The sequence below is a fragment of the Melanaphis sacchari genome, unplaced genomic scaffold (genome assembly GCF_002803265.2).
Source record: "Melanaphis sacchari strain LSU unplaced genomic scaffold, SCAv2.0 Contig95_pilon_pilon, whole genome shotgun sequence".
NCBI classification, from domain to species: domain Eukaryota; kingdom Metazoa; phylum Arthropoda; class Insecta; order Hemiptera; family Aphididae; genus Melanaphis; species Melanaphis sacchari.
This window is the reverse complement of record NW_020271679.1, coordinates 722648-746129: the sequence shown is the minus strand read 5'-3', so window position 1 is coordinate 746129 and position 23482 is coordinate 722648. Positions and strand designations below refer to the sequence as shown.

General features: G+C 23.4%; 1 protein-coding gene and 1 long non-coding RNA gene across 2 annotated transcripts in view; one reads left to right on the top strand and one right to left on the bottom strand.

Annotated features, from left to right (window-relative positions):
- Nucleotides 1-23482, bottom strand: part of LOC112603101 — an 80440-nt gene that overhangs the window by 50906 nt on the left and 6052 nt on the right. The window lies entirely within an intron of this gene.
- The window catches only part of LOC112603103, a 28572-nt gene continuing 23807 nt past the window's right edge, over nucleotides 18718-23482 (top strand). The window contains exon 1 of the long non-coding RNA XR_003115147.1: nucleotides 18718-18883. This is a non-coding gene — a long non-coding RNA (uncharacterized LOC112603103). The remainder of the gene's footprint in view (nucleotides 18884-23482) is intronic.

Sequence of the window (23482 nt, the reverse complement as noted above, 5' to 3'; positions counted from 1 at the left end):
ACATTTACCTATACACGTATACCTACGTATATCTACGTCATAACTCATCATAAAGTATAATCAGGAATGAAAAGATGAAAAATATATACTTCTTTAGGATGTATCGTGTAAACAACACGATTGATGTAAATCCACTTTACAACTAGAGCATATAGAATATTATATGTAAAAGAAACGAAATAGACATAAGGCTTAAATATATATTTACAACATTTTTTCGACAAAATGTTATCCAGTTAAAAATAAAGGTATTAATTTAATTTCAAACACAAATAAAATAAAAAATATAAAAATTAAACGAAATGTATGAAATGGTAGGTCACTATTACTGTGTTAAATTGGTATTCAATGATATATTATTGAATATGAAAAACGATTCTGAGCAAAAATGGTCTACGATATAAATATATATATATATTTTTTTTGATAAACCTAACTATAAAGTCATTTATTTTACTTTTAGTATTATAGTAGCTTGATTTAATTTTTTCCGTAAATATTTCATTTATTATATTACAACTAATTTATTAGTATTTTATTACCTGTTTTAATAATATATTAAATATAATATTAAGTTAATATAATATTTTTAATTTATACCATATTGTATCAACTTATATAACTCAAAATGTAATAACATTTTTTTTTTTTTTTTTTAATACTAAAAAAATGTAAAAATGAATTCATAGTAATAATTAAATAATATCTAATATATTGAAATAAATAAAAAATGCTATTACTTGTAGTAAAATTCATAATAATTTAAGTTCTCACGGATAACGTTTTTAAATTATAACAAAATAATTAATATATCGTTATTTATCGTTTAAGTAAATAATTTCGTCCAATGAAACTTAAAAAATATTTGTCTTTTTAAGTATATTTTTTTTAATTTAATGGTTTCAGTATAAACTACTTATGAAGAATCTTGTATTTAATTTTCAAAAATTTTATCCCAATGAATAACTTTTTATAGACATTTACAGAAAAAAAAAAATTTTAATTTCTCTTCTCTAAAAATAACTAATAAATAGTTTACAATTTTGAAAATGATTATAACTTATTGAAAATGTCAAATATCTGTCGTTATTTTGTTTTTTTTTTTTTTTTTAAATACAATAAAATATTAAAAGTTGATTGAGGAGAAATAATATATTTTACGGGTAAATATTGGTGTTGTCAACATTTGAACTTAAAATGCACATTAAAAATTAATTTAGCTTTTCGGTAATTTTTTTTTTTTCATAGATAAGTTAAAAAAATAATAATGCAACTTGTATTAAACTTAATTACACCTTAGGTAAAAACAAAAATTTTTGTGAATTTTGTCAAAATTCTAAAACTTGAAAAACATTTAAAAAAATATTATTGCTATAGGTTTTTAATATTTTTAACTAAGAATTAATAACTTAAAGAAGGATTCGTATTATATTTTCAAGCATTTTACCGGTAAAATAATTTTCATTCGACATTTATAAAAAAATGCCTTTAAATAGCTCAAAAAATGTCGAAATAATATCAAAGTTTTATCGCAAATATAAAACAATAATATAAACATTTTGATAAGTTTTCAATTTTTTATAATTATTTGTTTTCGAGTTCAATCAAAACAACAAAATCGATTTAGTTGAAAATTCCTATTTTTCCTTAATGTTTTGTTTATTTTTCCCAATTATAAAAATAAGTATTGGGAATTTTGAAGTTTGATTTCTTTCAAGTTTAAACGAGATCCAATTTTATATCCAAAGTTACTCTTATTTTTAAAAATCAAAGCATTATATTAATGACTTATTCACTTCATTCACAAAAAATAACTCACATCATTGTAAAATCAATACATTCATCTTTGCGTTCAGAATCTAAAATATGTATACACTTTGTGGTGCTATAAGAATAAATATGATAATCGATATTAAAATCGACTGCTATTTGTATATTAGATTCTACCATTAAAACGATAGGTAAATAGCTTTTTTTCGAACCCATAGCCGGCTTCTAATTAAATTCACGTTGCATATAAATTTGTACGTTAAAATAATATAACACCGTATTAAATTAAATACTATGATTTCTATTATGCTTTGAATAAATAAATGATGTTGCAATACCAATTATTATAAATCAACGAAAATGAAAAATGAATTAATAAACAATTAAAATATTATCGATCATTAAACAGTTTAGAAGCTATAGACAAACACGTTCAGTATTTACTTTTATTTAAATTGTGCATTAATAATTCTTACTTACTTATTACTTATTAGGTATTAGTAATAATCATATATTATTTTTTGTCAAGTGATTCAATTAAAATAATATTTGAATTATGTTTTTGAAAATATATTTAACGAATCATTATTGCGAAAAAGTGCTAAATGTTTAGATATTATGTCACAGGACTTTTATTGAATTAGAACTCTTTTTTGATATCGTATAATGAATTCGGGAATACAAAATATAAGATCGGCTATCTTATACGAACAATGTATACTCGTTAATATAAGAAGAAAATAAAAAAATAATACTAATAGATGCCAGTGCAAGTTAAACTGTGTATTTTAAAATTCGTCCACCGATGAAAACAATGTTCAAAAAACTTAAAAAACACTGTCCAACTATACCCAACTATAATCGATAAGATTGAGTCTGAAAATAAAGTGAGCAATTAGACACAGTACCCTATTCAGTAAAAATCGAGTGTTATGAATGGGTTACTGGAATGGCTTTCTTTCAATTTGAACTCAATAATAAATCATTGCATACAAAAACATTTCTAAAAGAAGACGGTTATTACAATAATAGTGTATTTTATTATATTTATATTATTTTATATTATACTTAATAGTAATTTAGCTTGCTATCAGAGTAACATGATTCGTTGAATTTATTTTTGCCAAAAATATCGAACTTTTTTTAATATGAACTATTATAATAGTTATATTATTATTATTATTATTGTTAATAACTACTAACTTTTGATTTAAGTTAATACCGATTTACCATAAAACATTATGAATATAGGTTCATGCCATTCATGGAATAAATAGACAATAAACAAAAAATAATTTAAATATTCTAAAAATATCTTTTTGTAAAATATAATATAGGTAAATACCTAAAAATTTAATGTTTGAATTTCAACAAGATAACTAAAATTGTTGTTCTTATTTTGAATACTAAATTTCATGAAAACTTTATTTTCAAATGTGTATAGAAAAAATGTTGATGCTAATTTTTTTCAATAATGAGGATTTGGTAAGAACTACGAGGAACCTGTAAAATTGCAAACCTTAGATATAAAATTGAAAAATTTATACATTTTTAAATAAATTATAATTTATAATTTTTTTAAAGTTGACAAATAGTCTTTAAGTTTTAATATTAATTGTATATAAAATTTTAGAAATCTGTTTTTAATAATTTTAAACCAGAATAAGAAAAATAGATGTGTATTATTCTTATATTAATTTTTCAAAATTTTTGATTAAGCCTAAAAATTTCTAATATTTTTACTCTTAAAAATTATAGAAAATAGCTACTAGTACTACTTACTAGTACCAGTAAAATTTAAGTTTCTGGGACGAACACATTTTAAATTACAATAAAAAAAACTAAAATCGTTTGACAAGATATCGTTATTTTATGCAAGAATTTCCAATTTCATTATCATTTATACTTTTGACGCTCATATAAAATATTTGTAGAATAGCATATTATTAGTTTTTATAACTCTTGTATGCAAGGGTTATGTTAAATATTTAATTAAATTTTCAATTATTAAAAAATATGTATAAATTCTTCACTATATTATTATTTGCAATTTTGATGAATTTCGTCAACATTTTAATTTTAAAAAAACATACAAATTTATTAGAACTTTACACTAAATTTTTTAAATTTAAGTATAGACATTTTATAAGAAACTTTGTTCTAGATTCTCAAGCTTTTTAACCAAGAATGTGTTTTGTTGACATTTATACAAAAACAAATTAAAATAAGTTAAAACTCAAAGAATCAAAATATTTTGTATTTCGATGTATAAAAAACGCTATACATTTGGTCAACATTTCAAGTATCTACCTACAAATTATTTCTTTTTAAATTACAAAATAAAAATAAATAATAATAATAATAATAATATAAATTTGCCGAAATTTGGTTTTAAATAAAAATTCTTATTTTCCAAATTATTCAGAATAGTATTCGGAATTATTTACTTTTAGCTCCTATTGGTACAAATTAAACCAACTTTTCTGTCGGAGAGGATATTTTTATATTTTACTGCTCTGTTCAGAATATAAAAAGCTATTTCATAATATTTAACTTTTTTTTTTATTTAAAAAACAATAACTTGTCTTACTTCTAAAAATTTAGTTATATAATATACTATAACGCTTATTTACACAGTACCTACATTATAACGACGACGAGGTATTGAATATGTGTTATGTTTAAAGTAATTGTCTTTTATGCTTTAAATTATTTAATTAAATTCTACATTTTATAAATTATGACTGGCATAATTTCGTATTTAGAGCCAGAAAATTACCTAGTTTGAATTTTTAGTAGTTCAATAAAAACAAAATTAAAACGTTATAACCATTACGTAACCTTTGAAAAAAATAATTAACATTTTAATCGCAATTAAAACGGACAATTTGATAAATAAAACATCAACGATAAATAAGAAATTACACTATGTATAGATAAATTCATAACATTTAATGCAAAAAAAAAACGTAATATTAAAAGCAAAATTGTAGCGACTTCCAAATTAAAAAAAGTGTAAAATCTTTTCAATACCTTAAATTTTTAGCAATGTTAAACAATTATTTTTATTTTTAACTTTTAAGCGTCGACTATTTTTACTTTCTTACTAGAAAACACATTATAGTTGAAATTCGGAACAAGTTTACTAAAAAAAAAAATATATAATTTTTAATCCTAACTCTTAAGGAAATCATATCCTTAATTTTATATAACCACTTTAGTAATAAGTAATAACTAATGATTATACTCTTTGAATACACTTAAATACAATAAAATCCTTTGTTTGTAAATGTATACTATACATGATAATATCATATTAAGTTAATCAGGTAAAATTAAAATTTGATATTATTTTTGCTTATATGAATTTCAGCTAAATTACTTATTGAAAATAATTAACATGAACATTAAATTAAAAACAAAATTTATTGAATTTGTCTCAAAAAAACGATTTAAAATACGTATGGATGTATGAAGACTAGAAGAATGTTGTTCTAAAGAATTATTAACTTCTATCAATTATAATACTAAACATAACTATAAATGCGCAATCAATTAAAAAATATAGTAAAATTATGTTTTAATATTTTTATAACTATAAATTACATATTATTTTATCTTTTTTTTTTAATATTTTACATTTTTAATTATCTATATTTTATCATTTAACTCTTAAAGTATAATAACTTTTTTTTGTTTACATGTAAGTGTTGAGCAATCACAGTCCATAAACTATTTTCTTAAAAAAAATAATCATTACTACCGAGTACCGACTGATTACTATCTAAAATAATATAAGAAATGTAATTAATGTATTCTTTTCAGATTTACGAGTACAGACATACCATTATAAAAAATCTAATTTATTCAGTGAGTGGTTACAAAAAAAAATATATATATATAACATTTCTTGAACTTTTCAACTGATCAATAAACACTAAGACGCGGATTTTAATGTATTAAAAAAAAAAAAACATGAAATACTTAAAAGCATATTTTTATCTAACTTAACATTATAACTATGTATATAAAAAAAAAAGTCCGAATAAAATATCATAAAAGAACGAACGAGAATATTAGCCATTAGAGTACTTGACTATATCACTAGTATGACCATATAAAATATCGTTACCTATACATCAATTTTATCTTATCTTATTTATAACGTCATTTTATTTTACAATTTACAATAAATTGAACATATTTCCCACAGAATAATTATTATTAGTAATACGAGGTTTGTAAATAGGTAAATAAAATAAAACGAAATGTTACGTATTTATTTGTAAAATATTTTAAAAATACGTATTTACTTCGAAATATGCGAAAATACGTTAGAAAAAAAATCGTTTTATTTCATTCAAGTTGTTATTAAACGAGCTCATTTCTAATAAAAATCGAGCAAATATCGACATTAAATAAAATTATGTATTTACATAAAACTCAACGGCCTAAATTAATCATTTTTTCAATATACTTATACATCTAACCCAAACAACAAATATCTCAAAACGTCAAAACCTTATTTATAAACTATAGATACATTATAAATTATAATTACTCAATAAAAGCAACCTCTCCATCTCTTTGATTGTCTTCAACTATCTTAAAATACAAATTAATTTTGTATCTACGAGTATCAAACCTCGATTAATTAGGTTTCAACGTGATCTATACCATATAAAATAGTACCTATATAATATTAACTAGATATACCGTATATATATATAGTAGTATTAGTAATAGTAGTAGTAGTATTAGTAGTAGTAGTTCCTTTGTATTAATGTTGTATCAAAGTACAAGTAATTTAGTTATAAGTTGGCCATCTATGCACTCAAAAATATGATGTTAATTTTAAAAAAAATCTCACACTACATTCGTTGCCATAAATGCCATCTTATTTTTAGCCTTCTTCATATACTCTATACGAAAAAGTTCAAAGTATTTCAGATTCCCCTGAGAAAGCACAACCGTACAGCGCAGTAAAAATCGATATTTTTTAACCCAGTTTTACACATACGAGGCGTGCGCCCCCATGCGTGCAAACCCCTCAGGGTCGGTGCTGCCATACGAACGACACAGTTTATTATTGTTGGAATAATGTACGTATTTGTATTATAAATATGATATATATATATATATAAACATATTTATAAATAAATAACAAAAGAATGGTCTCTCACGTATAGATTCTCTACGTAGTAAGTGAGTAGCCATTGGTGCATTTAACTTTTTTTTTAAACATTTTATACAACACAAAAACCGTTTCAAACGTTTTATGAAGTTATTCTATAAATTGAAAAGTGAGTTTACGTGAAAAATATTTTAAAGAAATGATCATTTTTACGAATACGCAATAACTTACAAGTAACTAACCAAAATTACGTATTTATTTTATTAATTAAATTAATTAAATATTAAAATTTAAACTACAATGAATTAGTTTATACACATGTGAAATACAAGCAATAAAACACAAATACAGTCATTTTTAATTGAAAATCAAAGATTAATTTTTTAATTAAAATTTGAAAGCATTTTAATACAATAACTAAGGGCTGGTGAAACTCGATTCTGCTGTTTTCAAGCCGTATTCGGTGCTTATTGGAATTAGAAAAGTGAAAATTGTTTTACGGGAAATATTTTCGTTAGTGTTTTTTAGAATGTCTAGAAATCAGTTATCTGCAGGAAAAAGTCGTTTGCAAAGTTTTTGCCTGTTAGATACCGTTGCTATTTGGATTTAAAAAAATAAATACATATTGAAAATGGTGATTTAGTGTCTAGCAATCAGTTATCACCCAGTATAAATCAATACTTGGTTGGGCAATCCATTTAGAGAGGATTTAATGCATTTCCTCTAGCTTGTTCGATGCTTTTTTTGTACATAAAAAAAAAAAAATACATTCCGGAAATGGTAATTTAGTATCTAGCTATCAGTCATCCCGATTAACCCGGTGTCAAAAAATAAAATACTTTTTTCAATTTTATCCTTATTTAGGGTTGCATAAACATGCAGTTTCTAAATACACTAACAGTGTTATAAGAAATATACGTGTTCAACCGTTATTGAACATCTGATTATCTTTAATTTTATTCATAGTCGTTTAATCCATTGTTGAACAATTAACCCAAAGCATTAATTACGAGTAAACAAACCTATACGTTTTTGTTTAGCAGATGTGTAATTTACTGACATAAGTACCAATTTTCCTATTTTATACCTACAAGATCATACAGTACTTACGTCTTACTGACTATTACTGTACTTTAAACTATCATTATGAGACATCTATGATATAGCTATATTTATATTATATTATAGTAACTGATACTGCTATATTTTACTATATCCATGACAAACAAAATAATGTCGATAACTTTAATCTGCCTTAAACTCTATTAATTATAAACTATACACATTTTTAACACAATCATTTTAGTGGTTTTGACAAAAATTTAAAATACAGGTCTAAACTTTGATACACATAATTTGAATTGCGTTTAACAACAAAATTAATAAATATTACTTATAGATAATTATTTTTTTATTTAAATTTTGATGGCATTTTTAGTTCTTAAAATTTTCATTCAAATATATAATACTTATATAAATATATACCGTTATTCATTGATATTGTATGTATTGAACCCTAAAATCTATAATCAATTTTTTTTAGCATGCATTACTAACTAAATTTAATTTTATAGTAGAAGCCACACTTAAAGTTCGAGATTTTTTTCTGGTATAAAAACGTAACAGATATCATAAAATCAATACATGCGTCGGAGCGATGCAAATCTTAATAAATTTGAACACTTGAATTCAAGTAATTTTTAATTATTAACTTGCGTGAAATTTTGAATTGAATAACGTACAGATTATTAAATGTCAATATTATGAACACCAATTTGAAAATATAAGATGTATTTAGAATGCTTTCATTTTTTTTCAATTTGAACCCTATAATAGCTACACAGATTTGTCGTTTAGCCGGGTATTTGTAAATTCAATATTAAACGCGAAAAATATAAATGATAAAATTATTATTTTCTATTTATATAAATTATTTAAATGGGCGTCGCACGAGTACCTTTTTTACCCTAAAAATACTATAGGTCATTTGAGCTCACTTTTATAGCCCATTTTGGTCACGCGCGGATACCGTTATTATCTTAAAATAACCATGGGTCATTTGAACTTGATTTTATACCTAGTATATTTTAGTATTTACTGAAACGTGTAAGACAAGAATTGTTTTGATAAGTAAAAAATATTAAGTATTAAATTGATAATCTTTTTCTCCTTCCCATATAATATGTGTTTATAGATGTTATAAACAAACCATTATTTAATTTTTTAATTGTCCTTAAATATTCTAATTGATTAGTACCTATAAGTTTCATTAATAGTTATTTATTTGTTCGTACTTCTATGATTATATGCACTTGTATACTGTAAGTAATAAATAAGAAAAACAATAACGTTCTGGAAATAAAAAATTATAAATAAAAACTATATAGTAATTCGAAGTATAATCACACCTACGTTTGAACTGTGCAACTTATCTATCTGAATAAAACTGTCTGACATAAAGTTCTCAAATTGTTCATTTCATGATCACGTAACTCACGCGATTTTAACTAGATACGAATACACCCAAACATCCACCTTCTATGATATAAGTAAAATAAAAATAGTACCTACCAAGTAATTCAACAAGAAAATTCTAAAATGGTACAGATATTAACCGGTGTCTAATAATCATTTAAACACATTTCCAATAACTAACTATGTAAATAAAATTAAAGAAAATAATAATAACATAACTTAACCTGCTGTAAATACTAAAGCGTCATCGTTTTTAATTATATTGACTAACCTAAATTAATTTATGTCACATAGTTTCAATGGACATTTACACTCATTATAAAAAAAATGTACTTTACAGTCTTACAAATTATAAATAACAACAAATAAGCAACATTTAGAAGTATTTCATCTGGCGTAGCATTTCATGAAAATGTGTTATAAATTATAAATACATTTCGATAAACATTGTATAGTTTCAACTTAAATTCACTGCATTTCCAAAAATTAAAAAGAAAATTTATCATAATGTTAAATTGTAAAATAAAATAACTATAATTAAACATGTTATTTACGTACAGTTATACTGTACTATAAGATATTTTTGAATATTTAATTAATTTGCTATTTTGACTCATTTTTCAGTGTATCTACCTAAACCCAAATTCTGAACAAAGAATTTAAATGTTTATCGACTAAACAGAGACCTTTCTAAATATTTGCGCACCTAGTTCATAAATGAAAATGTTTGTTATTAAAAATAGTTGTATTTTTATAAATCTTGCAAATTATTATTTGTTTTAATATCAAAAAGTTCAAGTTTAACAGTTTTTTATACCGTATTTTCATCTAACTGATATAGATTGTAGATCATTCGTATGTGATAAAAGAAACTCTAAAATTAACTAATAATTTGCGTTTATTTAATAATTAATATTTAACTATTATAATTATATACAATTAATCTAAATATTTTAAAAATATGAATATCATTGTGTTCAATATAATCTATTTATGAAGAACTTTGTATTAAATTTTTTTAACTGAAAATTGAACAATTTATAAATTTTTAATTATATAATAATTTTTATATGCACTTGATTTTATTAACCTATATATTGGAATACGACTTGCTAATTTATGTGATTATGTGAATACAACATTTTGAACACAAAATAATTCAAAAGTTAATAAAAATAATAAATTCTATAAAAGAATGAAATCATGATAAAAATATCACAATAGGTTATATATACACTTATAGAAGAAATACATTTTGATTCGAATAAAGATTCAAAATACAATAATATTTGAGCATTGTATTGTTACATTCCAATGTGCTTATTTGTGAAAAAACAGTCAATATTAGAAACCCAAAAGAAAAAAAGGTCAGTGTAAAGTATATATGGCCAGCAGAATTTATAAAAATTTTGATTGTTGATCAGGATTTGTGAAAGGTTGTGTACACATGATATATAAAGAAAATATTGGCAGAAAACAATAAAATTGCATTTTTATATACGTTAACATGATTACTGAATAACATAATAATATTTATTGTTTAAAAAACATTAAAAATTAAAATGTTCCATTGTTTGCTAATTATTTTATTCTCAATAAAAAAACTTTTTATTAAATAATGTCAGAATATGGTAAAATATCAAAATTTAGTTTTATTCAAAACACAAAAACAACAGTGTTAACAGATAGAAACTGCAGTATACTATACAATGTATACTGTATAATCAGAGAATTACAGTATTTGTACATAACTAGTACGAGTTATATTTTAATCTATAGGTTCTATTTATGTTATATTAAAAATAATAATAATAACAACCAAACTTTTTCTGTGATGTAAGTATTTACTTATCTAATTCAAAAATATTTTATTCAGATATGAATTATTAAGTCACCCAAATTATTAAAACCTACAAAAAAGACTACATATATTTCTAGGAAAATGTATTTATATTTGATATTAGTAATATGATTATTCTAGTACTTGGTTATGGTTTACTTTTTTACAAGATTAATACAGAAAATTATGTATTTATAATACTTGCAATAGTAATTTTGGATAAGTTTTAACCACTACACTCTAATCTTTAAACTTGTAAAATCGATAATATGTAGTACGACAAATATCACCTTTGTATAAACATTTTAAAAATGGCAGTAAATGGACAATTATGATATTATATTACAAAAATTAATATTATGAATGAAAAAATAAATAAAGCATCGTAATAATATATCCGTATTCAACAGACTGTATACGCGTATAAAATGAAAAATGTTAATATATCACTATATCGTCAACTGACTTGAAAACACTATATGTATACGATATTACATTTTTACAAGTAACAACAATCATCTGTTGTCGCTATATTATATATACAAAATAACGTACACTTATCTAAAATTTATATAATATTATTAAATAAATATCATACGTATAACATATTCACACATACGAGTATATACTATTCAATAAAGCGTAAACATACTATATACAATTTCCAACGACAATATACTTTATATTATTAAATTTGTTATTTATTATTATATTGTGCACAAAACAAGGAAAAACTAATATTACGATTTTACCACAGATATACTATTATCGTAATAATTATAATGAGAGATCGATTTAATGGTGAATATTGATTGGAAATTTTTAAATTTTGAGGTGATTGGAAGTAGCGTACAAACCAATATTTAATTCATGCTTTACTTATAGGTTTAGTATAACCGAAAAAACTATGTATCTCCGGTGTCAAATTTAATGAGAGTGCAAGGAGTAAATGCACCAGGATCTCAAAGTTGAGATTGTTTTAGAGGTTATTTTTAATGTTCAATGTCTTTGTTGATTTTCTAATTTTTTTCTAGAAAATAAATTAAATAATTTTAAGAAATTACTCCATATTCTAAACCGTTATGGACTCAGTATTATCTCGTCTCGTAACTCGATATAAAGAAACACACGATCCGTATGCGGTAACTAGCTAATTAAAATATTTTCTTTTTTTAAATTCAACTTCACTTTTATTAAATATTGAAATATACATAATTATAATAATGCATCATATGATCATGTGTATATTTATAAATACAAATTTGTTTTATACAAGGTTTTTAATGTAATAGCTCCACCAAGGCTCCCGAGACTTAAATCCGGCATTGGATAACTCTACTTAAAATAATAATTTTTAAATTTTATTTAAAAGGTTTTATCTAATTGTTTAAGTTATTGTGGGAATCGATATTTGATAGTTCTATCAAAACCATGTTAAAATCCTATTTTTCAAATTTTGAATATTTGTTTCACTGTTTTTTTTTTTTTTTTTTTTTAATTAAATTAAATAATCATTCAAAAATTGACTATCACAGTTTGTATTAACAAAAATGGATAAAATCAAACTACAGAATTAAAACCCAATCGTTCTAAGTACCTAGCTGTAATTATCTGAAACTTTATTAAGTATAAATTAGTTTAAATTATAGTGAACGTAGGGTACAACATTTTTAAATTTATAGAATACAATATTATGTATTTATGTTCATACACATACACAAATATTGTAGACCAGTATTCCTCAGCCTCTTTTAATTTTGCGATTCACTATTAAACTTTTCTTCTACCATTCAAACCGTGAAACAAATTTTAGTTGTATTATTGTTATACACTTATACATAATATGATTATACATATGTTACCTATTGTTATATACTGCAATAATTATATCATTTCATCGTTTTGTCTTAGAATAATATGCTTGTGACCCATCAAAAAAAAATGTCGATACCCTACGTCAAGTTCAAAATATATGATCGTTTATAACACGAATACGTGACCACATAAGTAATAACAATTTTTACCTATTATCCTATTGAATACTATTTATAAAAATATAAAAAACACACTTCTAGCTACCTTCACACCATAGTTCTCAATATTTATTTACTTACCTACATTTACAGCTATAAACATTATTTTAAAAACAGACCGCATTAAAACTTATTTTCAAATATATTTGAGATAAGATAATATGTTTCATTAAAATATTTTTCAAGATGTAGAATCAAAAATAATTTTGTTATTTATTTTGTAAGAGTAAATTTGTTATGATATTAAAATATAGTATAATTTTATATTATATATTCATAAAAATAAAAAACTGTTAAAATTAATGATGTCTTTTTAACTTAATCCCCAACAGTTGTCATTATACACACAATTTTTATTTTTCAATAAATAACGTGCAATTAAATTAATAATCAATAAGACGTACTCAAGCTTTTTAAGTGTGTACATAAAAATATTATATTTATTTTGTGAGGCACTGATCAATAATCGTGGAAAATCCTGTGAACAATCTCAAAATTCTTAGGGAATAAATATTCTGCATAAATAAATATATTTTATTTTAAGTATTGGAAATACGTTTGACGTGAAGTTATTTCGTTAAATAATATTTTTTTATGAAGAGAATAATTTAGCAATTCATCCATGTGATGCATCTGGTTTGAATTAAAATAAATTAAAAAGTATTTAAATAATAAATTATTATGCTGCGTATTTAATATTTTATCTATGCGGGCAAATAAGTTAATCATGTATGCGCAATCGTTATTGAATATACCTACTGTTATATTATAATAGGTCTTAGTTCGGACTACAAGCAAATTGTATTTGTAAAACGGTCATCTAATCTCTATAATCACTTTGAGTTATTTCCGAATTAAATCCTTGATTTAAAAGTAATTCCACGTGTACAGACATATGTGGCTGAATAGTGTATTCTTTTTAAAAGATAACTTTATAATATTAGAAAAGAATTACCCGCGGCGTATTATTTTCCGACCACGATAACCAGATTTTCTATTCGTGCTGTACTCTCTGCAGTCCTCGGGCGTTTGAGCGACAGAGAGACTAATACAGCACTTCGCTTTAGCGCAATCTTCGTCATTGATTTTTCCTTTACTATTACCTACCTTACCGCCCACGACCAATTATTACATGTTATTGTTAGTAACAGTCATTGTAGTATTATTATTGCTATCTTTTGTGGCTTTGTTGTAATACGTTTTCGACGGGGCGTAAAAGAAATCAGAATCGAAAAAAAATACGAACGTGAATCGCCGAATTCAATACATAAACAAGACATTAAATGAATACATTAATACGTTATACTAAACTTACTATGCCGTTATAAAATATAGGCGTGGTTTAATGTAGTGTTAAAATATTTATAAAAGTATAATTTCAAGTTATTCTTATTTAAAAACTTTCAATGTAATCCTATGTAAAAATAAATTACTCTGAGTTATGGCTATCATAGTTTTATTTCTAAATAATAACGATTATAATTAAGTAATACGCTTATAATTTACACGTATATAATATTTTGTCAGTTCTACATTTACGAGTATTGTCATTTGTCTTCATATGTTTATAGTATACAAATTTACGGACTTAAATAATATTTCGAATAATATATACAGTATTTGGAATAATTTTATTTTCCTGTTTTCTCAAAATTATTTGATGCTGTATTCTGATAATAATATTAAAAGTTTTCAAATACTATATTTAAAATACTTTTTAAAATTTATATAATATTAAAATTAAATTTTTTATTTTAATATTTATAGTTACGTTGCAAATTATAAATGATCACAGTTATATTATAAACATTAAACATATTTTAAATTGTCTATAACTTCAAATATTCTAGAAAATAAATATCATTTTTGTAATTATTAAAACAAAATTTTTTTTAAAAAATATTTGAAATACTTTTATAGTATTAATATCACTTTATTCAGGATACTATTTAGTACTTTTTATAAGTAACCGAATATTTATTATAAACACTTTTTAAAAGTATTTTACCCAAATCTGTAAAATTAACAAAATACATATTATATTTACAGCGGTTCGTGAAATATAAGTGAATATGAACCTATAATGGTTGCTTATCCTTCTAAAACATCCTCCTCAAGATCTTTAAATTAAACTTAGATTAATATTATGTTGTATAACAATTTTATTTTTTAAATTTTGTACAATTATTTAAATAAATCATAATATATAAATATGTATTATTAAATATATAGGTATTATATTTAAATAGATTTTTTATGGATCCTATAGCTAGTGTGATATTTGTTGTGAAACAAATAAATTATCTAACATACTTTCATATTTATTTGAGAATGTTTAAAATTAAAATATTTTTTATAGGTATTAGCCTATTACTATAAGTTCTCGTATTATGTCCTGATACAAAGTCTTATTTGACCATTCATCTAAGACATACAAATAGCCTGGAATATTTCATACAGGTATATTATATCGATATATTTTTGTATTTTATCGTGATATAAACCTATACTTAGCAAAATACGTTACATAATCTCTAAAGAAAATATTAAGATAAAGAAAAAAATTTTGCTTTACGGTTTTTATTATTTAATATGTTCCTAGCGGCTTTTATTTGTGATGTGTAGAAACTTACATTTATTCAATTATATAACTAGAAGTCATTAATTAAGGTTTCTTGGCTTTCAGAAATAAACTATATTTAGCTACTCAATTCTTCTTATTATAAGTACACCCTATATATTATGTAGAATACATTCATATACTGTACTGCCAAGCCATTATTTGAATTTCTTATTTCATATAATTTTATAACTGTATTAATTATATTTTTGAAAGACTAACGAAAAAACACTTTTATTACTACATTGTAGTAACTACAGGTAACCGAGAATAATATCTAACGTTTAGAGATTTTTTTTCAAAGTTTTTATTTTCAAACAAAATGCTTTAACTTATTTTAATCAATACTTATTGCTACTAAATTTAAAATATGTTTTAAGTAAATATTTAAAAATGTTTGCAAAGAGTGTTGCATAATATTTTTCATGAAAATGAATTTGATAAATTAAATGTCTTTACTCTCGAAATAAACACGGATATAAAGATATAATAAATGCGAAAATAAAATAAAAATAGAGACAAAAAATTTTTGATGACATTCTATCGAAGTTGGATAACCAAGACTATCGATCAAATTCTAGTAGACTGGTAGACAGTTTAAAGTATATACAATGAAAGCCGATCAATATTAACAAAACAATTTTTTCTTAACTAACTGTATGATTTTAACCTTTAATTTATAAAATGTGTATTATTTACGAGTAATATAAATAGAAAATAAATGTAATTAAATAAGTGTATTATTAATAATTGCCTACTAATCATTATTATAATATTATTTCTAAATCTCTATAATACGAATTTATAATAAAGTTTCAGGTTCATTATTATAATAATACATAAAATAACTAATTTTTGACAAATATTATAATCTATGAACGTTAACAATTAAATTAAGAAATGGTTTTCTTAGAAAAACACGACACTAATATAAATACTTTCATAATTTATTAAATATTTAATTATTTAATGGTTTTTTCAAACGAAAAAAATCGTATGCGGCCGGTTTCTAAATCATCAATTAAACAAGATCGCGTGTAACAAAATTATTGAGGCTAATACCTCAGTATACATATTGATAAAAATCGAAAGAAAGGGGACTTAAAAATCAAGTCTGTTAAAAAAAATAAAAAATAATTGTAATATTATTTTCCTTTAGGTATATAAACATTGTCCAAAGATTCGATAAAAAAATACTAGTTTATGCATATTGTATACAGAATATTTTCTTAGAAATATTGATAAATATTTTGACTAAAAAATATTCCTATTTGCTTTAAAATGCTTTATAAACGATGTCAAAAAACGTTTTTTTTGCTGCATAGTTGATTTGAAATGCACGAATCCAAAAAATCTTTGTAGATAGATAAAAAAAAAAAAAAACAATTTAAGTGAAAAAACCAAAAATTTGAATTTAAACTCTTTTCAAATAAAATTGTGTTGTATTTTTGATATTCTTAAATTACTACATAAGAACAACTCCGAAAAGACAACTCAAATCGTATGATAGATATAAAATGTTAAATACGAAATGATTTATAAATTTTCGGAATCTCGAACAACGCAATAAAATTGTTTGAACTGGATCTTATGTAGTTTGCCCTCAACCACCAAATAATAGCAAACAATTTCCGCCGATGGGTACCTAAACGTAATAGAGTATCGCGTTGTTTTCGGGTAGATAATGTGGGTATATGTACCTATAGGCTTTATTATTATGTTAACAAGGTTTGACTACGTTTATATACAGTAAACTTAGAACATAATGTATAATATTGTTGTATTATACGTCGGTAACCACTATAACGGCAAGTAGCCACGTAGAAAACAAATAAATTGCGTCATGCCACGCACTCACCCGTTTTACACACTGACATTATATAGTTAACTACCTTACAGTATAAATGACACGACTTTACGACGGTGAAAGTTTACAGTAGCGTTGGTTTCCGATCTCCCCGCAACATTCAGGGGTGATTTGACCAAATAGACAGTTGACAGGTATTGTGAAACATAATAATTTCTAGGAGGCAGAAATCAGTAAATATATACAATTATACAAAATAGCTATTAGGTACGTTACATTGTATTCTATATTTATGAAATTACGACTGTTCAAAATTAGTCTTTGATAAAACATAACAATATTATGTATGTATAAATTGTACAAAATAAACATCATAAAATATCCCGTTGTAACATGACAATGTCAGTACTACGTTCTAAAACCGTGACTTACACAAAACAGATATTAGTTTCATGAACTTCAATCATATCGTATACACAATATCTGTGTAATACGTATCTCTTGTTTATTTGTTTCACGAAATAGATAACGACCAATCGCATAGTGTAATTTTGTTTTCATTATTAAACTTAACAGACATTCAAATAAAATTCTATTCATATTATATTAAATTTCATTCAGCTGTTAATTTAATCGATTAATTTAAAGCTGAATAAATAGTTTTGTTAAATTTATACATTATACCCGCCACTTTTGCTTAAATAAATTATAATCATATATTTATGCATAACTATAAAAGTAATATATTAACGTAATTCCTAAAAAATTGATGTATTGTATATTATTTGTTTATGTTCAATAAATAAAATGTCATAAGAATTTGCCGTTATAAATCACTGCATTGTATAGCAAATATTAATTATAAATACATATTTTAATATAAAAATTTTAAAAATTTAAATTTAAAAAAAATAAATGATTGCGTTTCATTAAATATTCATGTATATCAGAAGATTCTTCCAATTTTAAAAGACTAAACATTTTATCTTTTACAAGTGCCTATACGACTATAATATTATATTCAATAGACGATTCAGTTTAATTAGTATCTAATGAACATTTTATTGGAATCACAGTGCATTACGATACTTGTTCAAAGTTAAACATACATAATTAAACTTTTTGGTAGCTTCCAGATTAAAAAAAAAAAAAATGGAACAGTTCCACGCTTGTAGCACATTATAAGGATGTTTGTAGCATACCGGTAAGTACTGATATAGATGGTAAAATTAATTATTAATAAAAAATAAAATCATTTTAAGCATCTAGTTATTATCTAATTTTATGTGAATTTCACAAACTATAATACGATTTTATACAATACGTTTAAAATTAAATTTATATATTACTTAGTTTATAAGATATGATTGATATTTTCATACTTTGAAAGTCCATTTAAATAAAATTTATTTCACAATGTTAATTTATTATATTATAAGCTTGTTATAACAATTAAATTCATATAAAATGCCTAATATTTCGCAACTTTGACAGCAAAATTTAAAATGAAAATTTATAATACAAATCAATAATTCAATGAATTATTGAAACTTAAAAATTTTAAATTACAATGAAAAACATTCATATTTCTAAAAAAAATAATGTTAACAATTTTCAATTTGTATTATTTTTACTTTTTTAATTATGTTATTTTTAATTCAAAATAAACTTTTTGTAATTAAACGAATTCACTTGACTGACAGACGATTAACCACTATTTCTTTAAAAAATATTATTTAGTAAAAATCACCCATTCTATTATCATGTAAAATTATTTTAATTTAGATTTGTAACATTGACAACGACAACACCAATAAAAATAAAAGTTATTCAAAAATATGGTGACATAGAGCGATTGAGTGTTACACGCCCATACTCGTTTATCGGATAATAATAGTGTTTCTTCAAATACGAGCTGTAAGTGACGTGCCGTCATTTACATGTATCTATATTATTGTTGATTTGGATTGGAAATAAATTTGATTGATTGTGAAAATAAATTTTCAATAAAGATTGGTTAGTGAAGGAATAGTATAAGCTTTAGAATATTTTTAAAAACAGGGGGAGTAATAAAAAGTCTATAAAATGTAAATAATTTCTATTGCCGTTCATCACAAATTACCTATACTACTCAAAGTCTACTTATACACAGTGGGATACAAATATATATATATATATATATAATATGTATATATGTATATATGTATATATTAATTTTTAAAATTATTTTACAGTCTGATATAATAAAATAAAATTGAAAGAGAAGCAACTTCACGTAGTCTCTTTATATGTAGCTAGCGACTTAAAAAAAAGGAACTATGTAAAGTTACTCTTCTTCTGTATATCATATTAATTTTATAGTCACCTAGAAAATAATTTTCAAATTCTAAAAACCAGTAGATAATTTTCTAATAAATTGGTTGCAATTTATGAGAGATGGCTAGCTTAACGTACGTCTAATCAAGAACTATGATATGGCCCCTTTGCCCCATAACTATAAACTACTGAAATTATATGTATTTTATCATCATCGATGCTACGCCACCACAATTGTTTATAATTTTCAAGACAACGTATATCAATTTATATTATTTCTAAAATTAAAATAATTAAATTATATAATATAATAATTATATTTATCATGAGAAAATTAAACTTAAATTCAACAGATCCATAGAGCGACAAAATATAATATTACGATGGTCGACTTATTTAAAAGTGCGCATCTATATACATTCAATCAATCTTTAAAACATAAATACAAACGCCCGTCGAAATAAATTGCTAAATACTCTTTCCTCTCCCTAACTTGTATAATTTAATTGAATTTAGGAAACCGCTACAAATATCAACGAATATCTAACTAAGACGAAAACTAAAAATATAACGGTATAATGTACTTATGTATATATAGTGATTCACACAAACAAGCTCACATCCTTTATTTCCATTAATAACAAATTGATTCTAATTCTGATTTCAAAACTTTTAAATATAGCTTCAACTCAAAAGCCCATGTACTTAAATACTTGGATTTTTTTTTTACCATTTGAGGAGTATCATGACGATATCAGCTTCTTTTTTTCTAAATAATAATTGCCCTTTTTTGAACATTTTAATCTAACTATCTAAATCTCAATTCGAACTATTAAATCTGATTTATTTAACTTTTATTTACAAAGGTCCATTACAATTGGTTTGAAAGGTATGGGTATGGTGATTTTAAAATTAAAGTAATTAATCTTTCAACATTTAATATAATATAAATACAAGATCCTTCAATGTACACTTATTTTCATAAAACTATTTTTAAGGACTATTATCCTAAATAAATACAATTTAATAACTTAAAAATCACTCTTCTAAATTGTTAATAATATACATCAATGTCAATAATTTGCTCAATGAATTAAAGCAAAAAAATTTGGATCCCATTTAAAAAAAAATTAATAAATTTGTATGTTCGCACAGAACACTCCATATAAATGAGATGAAAATTTAAAAAACCCAATAATTTTAAAATATGGTTTGTAACTAAACTGGAATATTTTTAAATCCGAATTTTAATAAACCCATTATTATGAAAGTGAATGGGGTGAGCATGCTTGATGAATCGCCCTGCATATTATAGGTATACATATTATAACGCCGGGAGCTTGATTTAGCTGTTGCTGATTATTATTACCCAGGGATACACTAACTGCGCCACTGCCTCCCCCTCCCTCATTGTAATAACTTAACGGCAGCTGACCATTTAAAGTTTTGGATAATTGAATTTTGCTGTTTGCGGAAATCCGTTTGACAGTGAGGCTGCAAACTCGATCATAATTTATATTATGCAACAATACTGTTGTCGTTTCTATGTCGATTGGCGTTATTTTTCTACAGTATAATTAAATTATTATACATTCGTCGTGATGCAATGACGACACCGACCTCAATGCGTATAAGTGGTATATATGGTATATACTATATAGACTCAATGACATCCACTATACCCATGTATAGTTGGTATACATGCATAACAGTTGCTATCATAATATTTTATATTCGTAACCCTGCCAATCCATAAGCGGCTAAACCTATCTCTGATCTATGTCAATCTTCGTATAAAATGTCGCATATCCGTTATATAATATACACTGAATACCACAGATAATCAGAAAAAAATGTTTTTAAGTAGAAAAAGTAAAATACATAGTATTTAATGTTAAATATTCATATTAAACGCTTTAAATAAATTAGTCATCAGCGTATACTTTCCAAAAATGCTATAGTTTACAATAACTCCAATTTATTTTGTTGTCTTTAATATTAAAGTGAATTCGCATATTATTTCATTTTAAAATTTACAAATATGCTCAGGATTTAATTTCTCATAACTTGTTTCATAATTAAAATATCAATAAAAACCTAGAATATGCCTTAGATAATAATCTTATCTTTAAATTTTATACGTCGATTCACTCTGATTTTAAAAATAACAGTGTAAAATGAGTTATTGTGAACGTAAAATTTGCTTTGTTATACATTTGTAAAACGAAGATGACGCATGCTATAGTGTCGCTTTCTTAGACTTTCATTAAATTTAAAAAATCAATTTTAATTATTGTGCCCATGTGAGTTATACAATTTATTATAAATTACGTATTATTTTTTTAACAAAAATAAATTATACTATTGCCAATCAATTCATATTTAGAGTTGTGTTATTGTTAAACATATTACATTATGTATTAATTACCTGATAATAAAATAATAAATATCGCATCACCTTAAAAATAGAAATTGAATTACTCCAGGATAAAATACAAATTTTTAACTGTAATATTTATGAATAAGTACCTACCTAAAAATTACTTAAAAGTAGAATTGATGGCTAGTCATTATATTTGTCGTAATAATTTAAGTAATCTATAAATATATTTCATAATTTAAAGAAACTATATGATTAAAAATTGTATTTTACATATTTTTGAATTACTTCATATAAATGCATATTTGAGAATATTAGAAAAATCAAAAATAAACATTTCGCAATTTTTTTATACAGCAAAGTTATAATCGAGTGTATATGTGTTAGGTTCAAAACACATTTAGAACATTTTCTGTATAAAAAAAAGTAGTTACATTAGAGCATTTTTTTATATATAAATTATTACTGTGTGATCATAATATCCGATACACAAGTTTTAAACGAAAATAAGATATAAAGATATAGATATATTTCCTTCTTATATACATCTAGCAGTAGATATAAAAAATATTAATGTAAAAAAATATCTTTCGATAAAAAAAAAATTAATAATAAAAATAAATTTACCGTGTACGATTATTTTTACATACCTATGTTTACGATTTCACTACTAAAATAAATTGAAGACAATATTAGAAATTTATATACGTATGATCTTGACAGTTATAATATCAAAACTACTTAAAGAGAAATTTTTTTTTTATTTAAAGAAAATCGATGTCAAGTTTACTTACAAAATAACCCTCCTCACAATACCAAGCCAATTTATTGATAGAAATTAGTTTTTTATCGCAAAAAAGAAAACTTTTGAAACAGGTACAATCAAATCACAGCAGCGTTCGAATATAAACAACGTCTTTTTGATGGATTTATTTCGTTTACTTTTTCCTCTCTCTTTATTTAAAACTTTAGGATGATATGAAAAATTTGAAGATATCCATTATTCTTATATTTCTAGCGATGTATTAATATACCGTCCTTCATATACAAACATTATATGTATATAATATTATATACCATCGTAATATTTTGCAGTTTATTCGATTT